The sequence below is a fragment of the Anas acuta genome, chromosome 4, assembly GCF_963932015.1.
Source record: "Anas acuta chromosome 4, bAnaAcu1.1, whole genome shotgun sequence".
NCBI classification, from domain to species: domain Eukaryota; kingdom Metazoa; phylum Chordata; class Aves; order Anseriformes; family Anatidae; genus Anas; species Anas acuta.
The window spans coordinates 4,844,329-4,862,246 of record NC_088982.1 but is presented as its reverse complement, the minus strand read 5'-3'; the positions used below and the strand labels follow the sequence as shown (position 1 = coordinate 4,862,246).

The window sequence follows — 17,918 nt, the reverse complement described above, 5'->3', positions numbered from 1 at the left end:
AGCAGCAGTATATACTGAATGAAATTCCTCACTAGAAGAATTTAATCTCTATCTATGCCAGGCAGTAATCAGTTCTAAAATATACTGCATAGGGTTGTTTTTTTTTTACCTTCAAGGTAAGCCATTCTTAAATATATATGTATATATTTAAAAAAAAAAAAAAGCATCTTTCTCCCACAAACATTCTGAGACAGAAAGTGATTTCATCTTTCATCAACACAGCTTTTACTTTCTTTTACTTTGTACTGAGCTTGACTAGAAAACTTTAGACAGACAGATACAGTTAAAAGTGATTGTTTTAGAGTTCTTGCTTAATGCCTTCCAGATTAGGCATTTAACTTGTTTCTGGCTTGGTTAAAAGGTACAACTTCAGAGAAACAAAACACAACTAATTTCAGGCATAAGGATTCAGTCACAGCATTGGGTAGATTTCCTGAACACATTTAGCTATTCCAGGCTTTAGTCTGTACTTTAGCATAGTGCTTGAGATAAGTGTATATGGGCTTTTTAGAGAAATAATTACTAATAATAATAAAAACAAAAAGAAAAACTTCCCTAGCTGCATAGACACCACAAGAAGCAGCTACACGTGCTGTGGACTACATGCCGTGACTCAAATAAATTTGAAGTTGGTGGGAGTTTCTCAACCACATCTGGAGAGTGTTGGCATGGGCTCAAAAGCACACATTTTGGGTGTTTGAAAGTACTTTGAACAAGTAGAGTATTATTACAAGAACACTCACAGGTTTGGGCTGACTGTACAGCTCAAGTTGTGATAATCAGTTATCTCCCCCATCCAAAGACACGTAATCAGAAAAAAAATACACATATTAACAGAAACAGGAAAGGAGGACAGTATTAGGCTAACTTTGTAATGTTTCAGAGAACTCCGATCAAGAATGGCTATTACAGGTGGCTTTCCCACCTTTTCCATCACACAGGCTGTATTTGTAACCATTTATATATTCAAAACCTTGCTGTCTACCTAGGACTTGTCTTTAGTATTTAAAAGATCAGATGTAATGCTGCTCTTTTTTTTTTATATATATAATTGAAAGCTGCAGATTAGCTTTAGGCACTTTATCCTTTTTAGATCAGAGTTGTTCCAATGTTTCTGTTTCTAGGCTCAAATCTACAGTTGTGAGGATAACTGAGTTCTGTAGCTTGTTTCCTCATTTTACATTGCACTTGTGAGGTTTTATTATTATTTTAATTTCAAGTGACATTTGGGTAGGCTAGTAAAGCATAAGGATTCCTAACCTTATGAAATTTATTACTTTCCGTCCTAGTTTCAGTTAGGACAGTTAATTTTCCTCCTAGTAGCTGGTAGGGTGCTATGCTTTGTATTAGGATGAAAAGAGTGCTGATAACATGCTGATGTTTTAATTGTTGCAGAGTAGTGCTTACACCAAGCCAAGGACATTTCAGCTTCTCACTCTGTCTTGCCAACAGACAGGCTAGGGGTGCAGCAGGACAAAATAGCCAAAGGGGTATTTCATACCATCTGACATCATGCTAAACAATATATAGGGGTGGCTGGCCAGGGTGGGAGGCCTGGATGCCCAGGGTTAGGACAAGCATCAGTCAGCAGTTGGTAAGCAATTGCATTGTGGATCACTTGTTTCACACACATTATTAGTATTACCACCATTATTGCTACTACTACTACTATTATTATTATTCTCCTGTTTTAGTAAACTGTCTTTATCTCAGCTCACAGGCTTCACTCTCCCATTTCTCTCCCCAATCCCAGAGAGGGAGGGGGGAAGGTGAGCAAACGGCTGTGTGGTGTTTAGCTGCTGGCCGGGTTAAACCACAACACTTGTCATTATAGAATCTTTATTTTCAGAGATTGGTACAATTTTTAAGTAGTTTTCAAAAAGAAATTTGACGCTATTGTAAACATTACCATAAAATAGCTGGATGTCAATGAAATCATCATTTGGAAAAAACAATTGTGCATCTAAAGAAAAGCAAAGAAGAAATTACCGTCTTTAAGATTGACATATCTTAAGGAAAATTGACATATCTTAGGATACTCTAACAGCTATATTTAGGATATTACACTCCATTTCTTGTTGATGCATTCTTCAGCTTCATTGCTCCCACCCTACTCTTCCTCTGATGTTTCCTCCAAGGTTATAACAAAAATTTACGCAAGTTTTCTGTGTATGGTTTATTATATTCAACATAATATATTCAATGATTAGAAGAACTTGCCTATATAAACGTAAGGAAGATTTTTTGTCAGGTAACTGTTTATCACAACAGCAGGACTAATACCTATCGTACCAGCTTTGATGACAGACATTGGGAACAGGGGAACTACTTTTGATGGCTTTATTATTTTTAGCGTAACTGAGATCTCAAATGTTACAAGATCAGTCTAAGTTTTCACTTGCCAATTTTGGTTGGAAAGTTTTCTGGTTTCTTGTTTCTTTTTTTTCCTCTCAGGAATAGCTCTTACAACTAAACTGAAACCTGACTTCACTAAGAATCTGAATTATTTTCAACATATAAATAATTCATAGCTGCCTTTGTTGCCTTTTTCATTTGAGAGGTTTTTATCTCTATGTAATTTTAGCAGTGATCAATAGGCATGATTATTAGAATTGCAGTTGTTGCTACCAGATCGTATCTTGTCCTACACAAATAAACCATGACATTTCTGTTGGGCATACACAAAATTTTTGGTCAAGTAGATCTATTTTATCCCCAAAGAAACAATTCAATTTTATAATAAAAGAACTTTTGCAAGTCTGAGATACATTGAGTGATTATTTCATGCATCACCCTACAGTTCTTTGTAGAATCAGATTCATTGTGAAGATGTATGTAGGCAGCTAATTCTAAGAGGAGGTGGGATTTTTGCTATAAATCTCATAAAGGCTAAAGCTTGAGAAAATAACTGACTTACCACTTTCATTGACATGTTGAAGCAAGTATGTGTGGAAAATTTGAGCTTAGCAATATTTTAATATATTTTTTTGGCTCACTTAAAAGGTGACTACCATGCCCAATACAGTAGTTTCATAAGTTCAAGAAGCCAGAAGCAATCACACTCTGTTGCCCCTATGTTTGTTGGATTACAAACAGAAGCCAATAATTAAATGCAAAGCTAGTATCAGTGACAAAAATGAAAGTGAACAATCTCTGAAAAGAATAATTCTGAAAGTTAGAGTTTCTATGGCAACATTGACTTGGACAACCTGCTACAACAAATAACTCTATTCCTTTGTGGTGGGGGATGCAGGTAGTGAAAACACTGGTAGAATGAAAACATGGACAAACACCTACACTACCTGATCAAGTATGCTCTGACGATATATGAAAATACATGCAGATCACCAAACAGCAGGTTTTTGAAGGTGTTTAGAAAAGAAGTAAGAAATAGGCAGTTAGGTACATTGCAAGCTCTGTACATTAACAACCACATGGAGTATAAATCAGTCTATACAAGCATATGCCACTCAGGGTCACACATTGTTTACTTACCCTATACTGCTTTCACTTTTTGTTTTAAGGGCTGTTCTGTAGTCAGCTTCAGAATTTACTCCGTTCTTTTAATCTTGTTTACTCCAGACCTCAGGTGGATTGCCTTCTGGAAACAAACATTGGAACATTATCTGAGAGGAGTTTACTTGCATGTGATTAGTTACTTCCTGCATCTGAGTTACATTGTAAAGCAAAACAAGATTTAAAAACCCATTGCAAGGTACCTTAGTCAAGATCTTGCATCTCTGATATATCTCCAGTGGGAAAACTGCCTCTACATTCCTGAAGTTCTGCTAAAGTTCCCAGGGAGAATTCAATAAGCATAGCATAAGACACGCATGGAAATATCTAAGTGTAATGAAAAGCATCTGAATGCCAAAAAAAATTAGAATTGTAATTTTGAGGTAGTCTCCCATATACCTGTTTAAATCTCCCCAAAGTTTCAGTATGCACTGCATCAAGACAGACACAGCCATTGAAGTCATTATAACTTTCCCAAAAGAAGGTCTAAAATAAGGCTACTACCACAGTGAAGTTTGACATCTTTGTAAGCTAAGGACTCTGAGGTTCTCACCTCAGCTCTTTCCCCTCCTTTCCAGAAGTGTCATCTGAATTCATGTAATGGCTCCAAGATTGACTGTCAACAAAATGAGCAATAGCCTAACACTGTAACTCCTGCCAGTAAATGCCAAGGGCAGACATTATTCCTACAACAAGGGAACATTTTCTTGCATTTTAGTGTGGGAAGCTGACCTTCATAGTCTGTGAAAATTGTCTCTACATGGGTGGGAGAACTACATCTACTTTCATGGTGATGCTGGGTGTGAGAGACACGGCAGTTTAACCACCGAACCTTCACAACTTGCCTGTAAAGACATTCCAGTTTGTTCTAGAGTAGACCTCATGACATTTTCAAATTAAAATTTTACATATAGCATATACTGTAGAGTGTTACCATGACCACATGCATCTCCACAGAACACTGGGACTGGCAGATAGATGACTCCTTCCTCAAAAGCCCACAAATTTTCCTGTCACAAAAACATGGTATTTGTGGACAACTTAGTCTCAGGCAGACAGAACTACATATAAAAACATTCCTGCGTGGACCGTGTTTCAAAACCATCCACAGAGCCAGGATACACCAGGAACACTCTGAATTCTGCCTGTTTCCAAAGCACCTCTTCAGTCGGGAAAAATAATATACCCATTTTGAAAGTCTTTTCTGCATACAGTTCTATTCACCTTTTTATAAAGGGTTACTGTCTGCAAGGCAAAGTTTACAAAAGCAATGCTTAAAAAACCTGCCACGTAGTTTATGGGTCAGATTTTAAAGAAATGCCAGAATGAATAAAAGACAAAGAAGCAAAAAGCTTGTCATTTTTAACCCAGAAAGTTGTTTTATGAAATCCAAATAAACAATTTCAAAGCATTTTGAGTATTTTTTATACTTACACAATGAAAAAACACTACTACTGCTCCTTGAAATGTTAGAGGTATTAAGCATAAGATATACAGGTCATATGGAAAGGCTGTCTTACTCTTCTTGGCATCACAGACACTGCAATAAATTTTGCCTTTATCTTAATGTTCCCCAGTAATCTGACCATGGATATAATCCCACTCTTTAGCATCCCTCTTCTCCTCCTGTACCTGACTGGCTTCATTGCAGGAGGCAAATGTACCAATCTGCAAGAGAAAACATGCTATGGTCTCCCCCAGCTGGTGGAGATTTGGGTTGGGGTATGATGCACAGTTTCAGAGGTGATAATACACCTTAAAGCAAAACATTTGAGAGGCCTGTAGATCCACTTATTATTGGATTGCCCTACAATCTCATTTAGCTTCGCAGTACCTTCTCTTGTTCTTGCAGAATTACAAGAAGGATGATCAAAGATACAGGACTGCATTAGCATGAAGAGCGTAAAATAGGATAGTACTTTTCAGCCTGGAAAAAAGATGAGTGGAGATGTACATGACAGATGCTGTGAGTGGCACATAAAAGGTAAAAAGATAGCAAGTCATTCATTGTCTCTTTCAATAAAATGAAATACAAAGCAGGCAGATCCACAGTAAGTTTGCATTTTCAGTGTGTAGCTAAACCATAGTGCTTCTTGCCACAGGCTTTTGTGTATCTAAACTTTTAGATGCATTTAAAAAACAACTGAAGAAGTTGAGGACATTTATAAAGTAAATTAACTGTGGACTATTAAGTAAAGGCATTTTCTCTGGTTTGCAGGACTCTGAACAGTAATTTCCTCAAGTGGGGAAGATATACTCTGGAAAATAATCACAGCTTCTCCTGTTCCTGTACCTTTATCCTTTCATCAAACACGGGTCATGATGTGTGACAGCATATACATGTAGATGCACACTTCGCCTGATGTACCACAGCCATTCCTACGGTGCAAAGCTGTGTGGAAAAATGCCATGTTCTGTCCGGAAAATACAGGGAAATAACCATATTTTCAGGGCAGGAACACACTTTCCTGAATGCTTTGCAACCTGACATGGAGTCCAGAACAGTATTGAAGCATACACATTGATAAACAAGAATGAATTAATTTCCTTACATACATCATTATCTAAGCTCTGTATGAAGAAACCTTATCAGACACTATGTACAGTTAAAAAAAAAAAAGTATTGCTTGGAACCAGTAAACAGTCACCTAATCCAGGAAAGGCAGATTTAAAATAGGAAGGGTAGCTTCAAAATCCTGAAGGCACCTTATAGTAAGGTAGTTGTCAATCTGTTGTTAGCAACTACTTTTCTATTGTAAATAATGTAAAATGTCTAATGCCAGAGAAAAGCAGAGCCAACATTAGACTATTTTCTATCTTCTTTAGAAATGGATGAGCATTAGTACTGTATGCATTGGAGACCACCTGAAAAGGGATCCAGTAGCTGTTAACAATAGCATTCAAGAAGTTTGTTGCCATATGCTAGTTAAAGGGCTGCTACCACTCATCAACCAGAGCAGCAGATTGAGGGAATACTTCTGGCACTATTATCCACCCTGCTTTAAAAGAAATTTGCAAATGAAATTCAACAGTAATATTGCATAGGTATTCTGCTTTATCATAAGAATAGAAAGTACAGAATGAAACAATCCCTGGTTACTTCAGTATATCAAAAGCATGAGAATATACCAGATTTACTTAGAATTTACTGACAAAGTTACAGTTAATTGAGAGCAATTAGATCATATGCATTACTGAAAAGAACGCAAAATCTGTATTATTCTCGTAAAGACTTATAAAACCAAATTTCTCTCTAATCTGGAAAGGCCAGATCTACCTCAGCATTGCCAAAACTACATGAAGTGACAAGTACACAACCACAAAACCTACTCCTTTCTCCCACTTTTGTTTATTTTCACAGTTGTCTAAGAGCCAGTATGTTAATATTTGGCTAGATTGCATACAAGTCAGTGTTATTTATTACTGAATCAGTTTTTCTTCAGAGTTCTTGGCCCAGCAACTGACTTTGTGTTTTGTTGCCTACAATGTAGGTAGAATTCAAATAATGGCTAAATTGGAGGTACAATCATTGCATGGCAATACATTTATTCCTGTTAGTACAAGTTAATAACCATTATCCATAACATACATAGCACACTGTTCTGGAACATCTACTGTTCAGTGATAAAACTGGATGTCTTTCATGTGGATAAAGTTCAGTCAAATTAGGTTCTTCAGGATTCGAAACAGATATCTGGCAGAACTATTCTCACTTTGTTGTATTGGAAGCTGGGTTACAATTGTAATACACCTTACAACTTCGAAAACTCTGTAATGCTGTATTCAGCCTAGATTGATCTTTCTTTAATGAGGGTGCTGGGAGCCTGGAAACCCAAGCAATTTCAGCTTAACTATCCTGATATTTCCCAGAGAATTCGTCAGTGCTGATGTCATCACAGAACGGTTTGGCTTGGAAGGGACCTTAAAGATCTGGTTCCAACCGTCCTGCCTTGTGCAGGGTCATCTTTCACTACATGAGAATACTTAGAGCCCCATCCAATGTTCTTTGAACGCTTCCAATGATGGGCATCCACAACTTTTCTGGACAATCTGTTCCAGTATCTCACCACCCTCATAATGAAGAATGTCTTCCTCACATCCAATCTAAATCTATCCTTTTTGTTTTAAAAACATTATTCCTTGCCCCATCAATATAGCCCCCAATAAAACGTGTCTCTTCCTTATAAGCCCCCTTTAGGTACTGAAAGGTCTCCCTGGAGCCTCCTCTTATCTATGCTAAACAACCCCAACTCTCTCAGCCTTTCTTAATAGGAGAGGTGTTCCAGCCCTCTCATCTTCATGGCCTTCCTCTTGATCTACTCAAAGTTGTCCATATCTTTCTTGTGCTGGGGACTCTAAATCTGACTACTGCTCCAGGTGGTGTCTCATGAAAGTAGAGCAGAAGGGGAGAATCACCTACTGAACATAGTTTTGATGCAGCCCAGGATATGTAAAGCTTTTGGAACTGTAAGTGCACATTGCTGGTTTACATTGTTTGTTGTCCATTCCCCCAAGCCGTTCTTTGCAGGGCTGCTTTCAATCATTTCATCATCTAGTCTGTATTGATATTGTGGATTGCTCCAGTCCAGGTGAAGTACCTTGCAATTGGCCATATTAAACTTCATGAGTTTCACGTGGGTCTACTCCTCAAGCCCATCAACGTCCTGCTAGCTTACCAACTGTACCACTGAGCTTGGTATCACTCTCAGACTTGCTAAGGGTGTACTCAATCCCACTGTCACTGATGAATATACTAAGCATACCATTTTATTATTGATATCAAAGGAAAACTTCACCAGCTGAGACAGGAAACAAATGTACTTATCTCCATCTAGTTGTTCAAGTGCCTGGCTTAAGCAAGTAATATAAATTGTTGTGAATGTGCATCTTAGATATTTTCAACATCACATACTCAGAATATGCACTAGTGACAAAATTATTTTACCTAACAAAGGAGCATTAAAATGAAATTCCAGGAACCAAGCTGCACAGGTGGATAAATCATCATGAGTTACCCTTTGGTCCAAAGAACAACTTTGAATTTATGAACTGTCCAGCTACCACCTCAAAGCTTAGCTTTTTATGCTCACAGAGTGGAAATATTGGAAATGACAGAACTGCTCTGCAAAAAAAGTTACTGTGTTTACATATGTCTGACTTAAAACATTTCAAAGAATTTTGGTAAGGAAGGAATTTGTTCCACTGAATACCCTGCATTGTAGAGGTACATATGCCATTTTTCAACATTGCATTAATGAAAAGAACTACCAGAAACTAACTTTTTCTGTCTTCCTGCTAGGAAGACCAGTGCTTTCAGAGGCTTTAGAACAGTGATTCATCTCTCTCCTTCCTCTTCTATCATGTTCCCTGCAATTTTGCTTCTTGATAATTTAATGGATCTTTATTCGATAGCTCTGGAGTAACCTAATCAGAGTTTAAGTTTCTGCATTTAAATGCAGAAAAAAATCATACAGTAGCTGTGTTCCCTAAAAAAAAAAAAAAAAACACTAAATATCAAACTTCAAATTAGCATGTCCCTTGATAAGACCTCAATCTGCTGTATTCATGCAACATGAAAAAAAAATCAATCTCAGTTCAATTCTCAGTGGACAAATATCTAACTTCAAATTTGAAGTGACAAATAACACCCTTGGCAATCATAGCAGACACTTAGGGATTAAGGTGAAGTATGGTGGCAATGCAATTATGTTTATATAAAGGCCTAACTACAATGCAGTTGCTTACACTTAAAACTACTTCAGGGTCTAAAACATCAATTACTAGGAAAATTATACATTTAGCTTTGTTTATTACAAAGTGAATGCTAGATGGATCAAGTAATAGTATGTTAAGCTTTTTGATAGTCTCTAAAGTCAGTTATTTTTATGTTTAGATTCCAACTACATCACTAATAGCTATGTACTTTTATTATCATATTATTTTGATAATACAGATTTTGAACACAATGAAGAATCTCACCTGTTCCCCATTCTTTGCTTTTATTACTTGTAGAAGTGGACTTTAAAACATTTCACTTAAGAGGCTTCTGTTTCACCCTTATTCCCTCTGATGAAAAAGGCCTTTTTGGAATACTGTGATAATTTACCTTCCATCATTGATTAGTTAATTTTTTAAACCCTATTTACCTTCAGAAGGAGTAAGATTGGATTTGGGTTATTTAGAAAACAAGCATGACTGTACATTCTCAGAGATAAATTACTCAGTTGAAGGGAAGAGCCTGGGAAACTGTCACTGCACAAGTGAAGTTTTACTTAATGATTTGTTCACATAACAGACGTGAAGTAGACACAACGCAATTGGAATAAAGGCTGAAGAAATTTTTAACTACTGTCCTAACAACTAAGTTATAGACATTTGACTCTAAGGTATTCAAATGGAATTGAAATTTTCTGCAGTATTTCTTTAGAAAACTGCAACCCCCAATTTTGTATTCACACAACCATGTTTATCCTCAAGATCAATGTAACATGAACACGTTTCATTCCCATTTGATATACTCAAACTTACTTTTAACTGACAGATAGCGAATCTCCATTCTTGTGGGCTCCTGCTAGTGAAATACACGATACAACTCTACATAGGAATTGGCTTTAATTCCTACAGAATTAAAGAATTCCCCTTCTCAAATAACCTCTACTCTAAGGCATCTGAAGTCAACCTAGAGTTATAAAACATTAATAACTTATTTCCTATTTGGTTACTAAGCCTGAATTAATCCATTTATAAAGGGGGAATCAGTTTTATTTACATCATTAACAAGTCCTTGTGCTGCAGAAAGTCTAACCTTCAAATTATGACCCTTGCCTCTTAAATGGAATCTAGTGAGAGAAATCCTGTTCTGAGTCACCCACCTCTGTATTCATCTATTGTTGAGCTTTATCATATTTTCTGTCCCTTAATTTAAGCTGCAACAACTAAAAATTATAGCAAGGTTTTATCTCTGCCTCAATTAACATTTTAGGTTTTGCTTTGGGGTCTTCATTACAAATAAACTGTCAAACTATGTGATGTGCCAAGTTATCTGTATTTAGCAACCTATAATTTTAGGTTGTGTTTTACTGGCTGAAAACATGAGCCACTGACATCATGGCAGACAGAAAAGAAAAATGAACTTATATAAAACCCCCCAGTAGTGTGCATTAATCTTACCTAAAATGCTCTGCCTGGCCTTTCGTTGAAACATTTTCAAATTGATTAAACCTAGAGGCAAGCCTTTTTTTTTTTGCATATATTTTAAACAAAACCCTATACTGTTCTAAACTTAGTCTTAAATGTAGTTGCAAACAAGTTCTTCTCATAGTCACATATCTGTACAAAATCCCAAGTTACACCAAATTTTATAGTCTCAAATGTATATTATACTACTCTATATAGTAGTAAAACTACTATATAGTAGTTTTGTTTTTTTTTTTGTAAGTTTCAGAGCTTGCCTGCAGTTACTTGACTTCATCAGATACACTAGAAAGTGTGCCTGAGAACGTGATTCTGGCTGTACTATTAATTCTGGTAGAGTTTGTTTAAAAATGTCACCTACTCCAAGTAGATCAATATATCTATATTACACTGGGAGAGCAGGGCATACTTCTTATAGTACCTTGAAAAAAGTGTAATAGTTTTTTTCCTTTTTCTGATCACTGTTCTCTTCCATATTACTCAAATTTCAATGGACTTCTGAAATACCAAACAGGTCACAAAAATACCTAATGGATAAAGGCAAGGGAAATAACCCAGGAGAAATATGTGGTAAGATGTGTGCAGTAGAGCTAAAGAAACCTTGAAGCCTAAGAAGCTCAAAGTGTGTGAGGTTATTGACAAATTGTTAGGACCTCTAGGTAGAGAGCAAGAAATAGAAAACTCTAGCCTGATGTCCTGGTGTCACTGCAACTCCACCCTTTCCTTGAGTACCACATGCAGTGACTTAAAAGCAAGACTGTATATTCTACAGCTGCTTAAAGGATTTTGGTGGCCAATGTAATTCTCATTGGAAATTTGCATTCAGAACTAACTAGATTTAGAAGTCACTTTAGAAGACAATAGACTGCTTGAGCCAGGGCCATAACTTAGGCTGAGTCCAAAAAGAAAGAAATCATTCTATTTAAGACACTAGCTTAATAAACTTAAAATCAGTTACACTGATCTGAAGGAGCTGAGAAGTTTTCTAAACTAAAAGATAAAACAACCCAACTTGATAGCAGGACACAGCAGACACAGTAAGTGTGGCTTACCAAAAAAATCTTGCTAAAAATGACTGATTAGCATAATGAATTAAAAAAAAATAATTAAAATTAAAAAATTAAATTAGTGCTGTTTGGGAGCTTTCCAAGATAGAATCTGACTTCTGTCCTTCTGTCCATCAGGAGAAGAATATCCATTCCTAACAAAAAACACTATGAAGACTGTTAAACATTGGATGAACAATGTAGCAATTTTGCATTATAACTTCCAATTAATATTGTTTGACAGGCACCTGAGAGTTTTGCAGTGTTTTTCAAATATTAGTTTTAATACTTTGTAATAAAATTGTTTGCCTGATGTGCTGGCATAATTGCTTGGAGAGAAATTATGAAATTATTTCCTGAACAGTGAAGAACTGAAATAATAGCATAGAAGCAGGAATAAACAAACATCCATGTATTTAGTACAGCATTTTAACGTACCACATTATCATATATATCTCTATATATCATATACATCCAAAGAAACCCACTATCTTCCTTTGCTTTCCTGGATACTTTCCTAAAAAAGGTAGGAGTATCTTCTACTAACTTAAACTGTAATCCATTGTCCTTGCTACTGTAAGCACGGAGAGTTCACCTACCCCTGTTGAGGACATGCTAGACCAGCAAGGAGATGCAGAGCTTGAGGTCCCTCCACTCAATACACTGGCAATCAAGATGGCAGGGAAGCTGGGTTTTCTCATTTCTGTAGTTTTGCTTATGCCCAAATTGGGGTAAAGCAAACAAAATTGCTGTGAGCCAGAAAAAAGAAATTTGGATTTTTGAAATGCTAACAATCCTTTCATTGTTTTTGAACTTTGCTTTAGCACATCAGATTGGGTTTTGGAAGATATTTTGGACTTCTTTAAATCCTTACCACACAACCCATCAGCTGGCAATTCAAACATTTATGAATGCTGATAATCATACAAGCTTATGTAAAATTTTCAAGGAGATAATGGCACTGTCCTTAAAGTTAGGCTACAACTTAAAAAGTCATGTAAGGTTGATTACTAACTACTTTAATATTAAACATATTAATGCTCTGCAAAGATGCTTCTAGAACTTAGCATTATTTTAAGTTCTTCATTATAGTAGAGCATGGGTAGAGGTACTGTCAAATATTTATATAGAAAAATTAGGAGGTTCCACATATCTGACTGTTGCATGAAATCTTAGGTTTCTGTGTTTTCTTTTGTTCAGTTGCCTAAACTAACGCCTCAATTTAAAAGTTATTTATGGCATTAAGCTGCATCTATTTTTTATAAAACATCAAATAATTACAAAAACAATTTATTAAACCAGCACAAGAAAATGAATCAAATATATCATACAGGCTATTTTATTCAGATCATAAAAATTTGAACAAATTACCATGAATTAAACATTTGCACTTTCTTTTAATTCTGCATCTGCTATCAGACTTGATGAGGCAAGAATCATAAGATACAAAGGTGTTAGGAGGAAAATAATTATAATCAAGTTTAACATAGCCAGAAGCCAACACTTCATTAGAGCACAGCAGAAATTTTATGTTGATGAGAAGACATCTTCTGAAACAGTTTCACAGCTTTTAAAAATAAGAACTGTTTTTCCTTCTAGGCAAGCAAACAACAACAAAAGTTATTTTCCAAGTTCAGAGGACCTGCCATAACCTACATACAACTATATTTGGATTACTCTGCTTTCCACACAAGACCACCAGATCATTTCAGTAGCATTAGACTAGGATTTCAGATTTATTTCGCTTGTAGGCATCGCAATCAGAGCCACTGTTCCAAATGGTAATTGCCACATGACTAAGTTGTTTTTGCTTCTTTGGATACTACTTGCAAATTTACACACTACTAGTTATCTTTTGGAATATTACTACATTCCATATCTACATAGCCATGAACCTCTACCCTCACCCTAAAACTTGGCAGTCTAAATGGCATATCTTCAAGCATACAGGTTGATATGAACTCTTGCTCTTAGTATTAAGTGTTTCCACATGTCAGGCAGTATGTTAGTTTGAACACGCCTCTAGACCATCTGCATGATTTAACAGCCACAAGATATATGCTGAGTTATTGGATGGCTAGCTCACCAGAAAAGCACATGAAACTCAAATTGGCCACTGGTAAGTACAAGAGAAATACATTTCATAAATTCACTAGACAAATTTGCATTGACAGTTGCATTCAGCCTAAAAAAATGTACATTATCTTAACTAGGCCAACATACTTCCATTACATCTTGTGACAAGAGTGGAATCAATGAAACATTAGCAATCAAAGTTTGTGTCTATACCTTAACAAATTTTGTGTCTCAAGTTGGACTTCAAGGAAATAAACAGGGAAGGAAAAAATGTGTTGCTTAACCATCTCCTGTTTGAAACATAGCAAAGAAAAATTCAACAAACATTGCATTCTTAAGGTGAATAGGAGCTGAAGACCAAGAAATTTTCTTCTTGGATGGGAAATCCTTCCTGGTGGTGCTGGTAGGAAGAGTAGACATATCCAGGTTTTACTTAAGCAAAACCAAAGGAGCACCAGAGAACAGAAGCCCAACTAGACACACAAACTGTGACTGAACAGCTAATATAGTATGCGGCATGGAGAAAGGTACCAAAAGAGCACACAGAAGTCACTGGTCAGAGAACCAGAAAATAGCAGAGAACCACTAGACACTATCTGTGTTATACCTGAAGCAACCACACCTACTACATCAGGAGTCTTGCCCACAGAGCTCCTGAGATAGGGTCACACTAGGAGCTAGCACTACTAACAAGACATTTATCAGGTGAAGATGCAAAACAGCAGCCCCAGTACTAACCCTCAGAAAAGACCACTCAGTCAATCACCTGTTAAAATTCAATAAGTTGATTATCTCCATTTGAATTTTCAAAAATTTTCTACCTACCTTGTATTCCTTGTGCCTGTCCACACATCTCCATCTTGAAAAAAGGGTTCTATGGAAGATCATGCTGAAAGCTTGCTGAAATCAGGGTAAATGTCATCCACTGCTTTCCCATTGCCAAGCAAGACGGCAATTTCACCCTAGAAAACAAAAAGCTTGGTTAATTACAAGTCACCGTTGATAAATCCATGTTGCCCATTGGCAGTCAACATCCTGTCCCTCATATGTCTGAAAACATCTTCCAAGAATACTTACTACATTATTTTCCCTAGAACTGAAGTTTGGAGACATTTATTTCCCTTCATGCTCTTTCTTGATATCTCCCCACACTCTAACAAGGTGTGCACAGAATCTGCCATTTTTCAGTCATTAGAAAACCTTGCCATCTCCCCAGTTCAACCAATTGCATTCCAATATTATTGAATAGTTGGAAATTGTTATCCCTATAGATGGAGATTTTTATCCCTTTCCATACCTCCATTAAGTAGAATTTGAAGCAGCAGGAAATATCAGCCATGCACCTGTATTAAGATCTCACATGCAAGAAAAGATTAGATTTAAATAAACTATAGTTAAGGCAGATCTTGTAAACACAAACCTACTCTACATTCTGTGAGGAGATACAGACCATAGATAGCCAGACAATTCAAAAATATCTCAGTACTAGGAGAAAACTGGTATGAGTGTTAGTTATTGCACAAAAAGATACATTACACAGTAACACAACCTAGAACTATCTGAATAACTGACATGGGAAATAAAAAGAAAAGAACAGGAAAAAAAAATTCTTGAGGAAACAACAGATTTAGAAGGCTAAATTTTTGTACCTAGTATTGATCTCCACGTTTAGCATTTCTCTCCTATCAGAGCTTTACACCCAAGAAAATTCTACACAATTTAATTTTTTATTTTTAAATAAAATGCCTATAAAAAATTTCAAGTACTTCTAAATTTAACCATTTTTCTTCTCTCCCCTGCCAGTGCCACCCACCCCAAGCTCTCAAAAATTGCTTTAGTGAGCTGCTCTGTATTATATAGGGACATAGACTTCTCCCACTTCCACAAGCCTTACTTGCTAATTAGCCCTTAATTAAAATGAGCTGCAGCTGGTTTGAGACACTCCCCTCTCCCCAGACCCAATGCCCTGCTTCTAATTTCAGAACTAATAAAAATTCCCACAAGCTAACGTGGTCTGTATGCTTTTCTTGAGAGTGCATTCAGCATTTCTTTAGCACTCCTTTCCCCCTTCCCAGTCTCTGTGTGTATTTGAAGTATATAATTTTAAGAGTAGCTTTTTCTTCTTGCCTTTTTTTCATAGTTATTCTTTGCTGTTTAGGAAGTATTATTATAGGCAGTGTTTTTCTTTTGCTTTTCTTTTTCTTAAATTGGAAAATTGTTTCAGTTTTTGATTTGATGAGATTTTAAGAGATGGAAAGGCTAACAATAAAGGCTTGCTAAAGGATGGTGCAGATGTCTTGCATGTTTCCCAGATACTGCTGTCAGTGTACTTTATCTGAGGCTTCTGATGTCTTGCTCCCCTGTCTTTCCACTCAATTCACTCAATTTAACCATGTTTTTTTTGTTGTGTTTTTTTTTTTTTTTTTTTTTTTTTTTTTCCCTGATGTGGACAAATGTTCACAAAAGATGAAGCTAAAGCTCTTAAACTGTTTGATCCTCTGTGGATTTGCATATGTCTGCAGGGATAAAAAGGCTGGCCACCATGTTAACTGTTTTTGTCGCTGTATCACTGTGTTTCTGAATATATGTAAGCTGAACAGACCTCATTTCCCTGTACTTGCTTCCTTGTTGTGTTCCTGACATTCTCCAAAACTTGAAATCTATTAGATCTTTTACTTGCCTTGTTACTCTCTCCCTACCTCTTCCAGAAAGAAATTCTGAGATGGCTCAGAATATTTAGTTAATCTTCTTATGAGATTCCAGTGGGATGGCCCTTTTCCATAATGGTTTTGGTTTGGTTTTGTGTAGATGAAGATGAAATGCCATAAATATAAAAACCCTAAAAGGAGGAAGGCAAATAGAGGGTCAAAGTAATAAGGATGGCAGAGGTACTACTATAAGTATTCTGGGACTAAATGGCTTCTGTTTTTCCATCCATTGCACTGATAGAAATAAAGTCCAAGTACGTATTTCATGTATTTATCCTCAGCTTAGAATCATAGAACAGTTTGGGTTGGAAAGGCCCTGAAAGACCATACAGTTCCAACCCTATTGCCATAGGCAGGAACACCTTCCACTTGATCAGGTTGCCTAAAGTCCAGTACCATCACTTATTACTATACTTTCTGTGTCTCTCATGATATTTTTCTTTGAGACTGAAATGAAACAAATGTTTTTGCCAATGGCAATTATAGTATGTTTGTTTGTTTGTTTCCATCAGGGTACATTTAAACGTCCTCCTCAATTTGAAAGGTCCTCACAAGTGGACTCTCAGATCTGTATGTTTAGAAACACTCTTCAGATGTGACAAACTGCTGTTGTGTGCTATAATCTCTTTTTTTCCTTTATAACAACAGATACCTGTGATAAATTCACTAAGATACTTTTAATAGTATCCTCCAAAGATAGTTATGTCAGATGATATTGAATGCTTTGTGTGCAGTCAACAAAATTCATGGTCAATGGTTGATTATACTTCCTGCCTCGTATCTCAGTATTGATCACATCAACGAGTGTGTTTGGTTCCTTTCCCTTCACAAAGACTTTTCTTTCACTATAGACAAATACAGTCCATTGAGTGACAGATCCTGCCAAGCTGTAGTGAAATTTCTTCTTGAAAATTCAGCAGCCATCATCAAGGAAAGACAACACCTTTTCCTTCTTCCAAGAGTCTTTCCAGAAGTTCATCCTAAATATTTATGATGTTAAAAAAAAATCTTCCATAGGAAGTTGACAAGTTTTTATTCAAATTCTCTCTGTCTGAAGGGTATGATAGAAGGAAAAAAGACACTGGAATTTAGCTACTTACTGGAAACAGAAAAATAACTTTGTACAGAAGAAGTTACTGCTTTTGAAAAATGCACACTGTAAAAGGAGAAATGTTTAATTCAAGCAGATGATTAAACTTCTCATTGCGAGGGAATGAAATAAGATGTTACAATCAAGTGTTAGGATTGCACAGTTAATATACAAGTGAAATAAAAGCTCATCATAGAAAAAAAAAAATGTTTCTAGCACTGCAATTGTAGTAACAGAAAAGTAGTGAGCTAAAAATCATTATGTAAGATTTCCCTGCAACTCCAGTAC

At 36.3% G+C, this 17,918-nt stretch overlaps 1 long non-coding RNA gene across 2 annotated transcripts; it reads right to left on the bottom strand.

Annotated features, from left to right (window-relative positions):
- Positions 1-4,910: 4,910 nt before the first annotated feature.
- Positions 4,911-15,672, bottom strand: LOC137855444 (uncharacterized). 2 transcript variants are annotated; one of them, XR_011095731.1, is made up of 4 exons: positions 15,482-15,672; positions 14,658-14,794; positions 5,272-5,443; positions 4,911-5,184 (listed from the first exon to the last, which is right to left on the bottom strand). It is a non-coding gene; the product is annotated as an uncharacterized lncRNA (long non-coding RNA). The 2 variants fall into 2 exon arrangements; XR_011095730.1 differs by lacking the exons at positions 4,911-5,184; positions 5,272-5,443 and adding an exon at positions 14,104-14,232 and having other exon boundaries at positions 15,482-15,670.
- Positions 15,673-17,918: the final 2,246 nt, after the last annotated feature.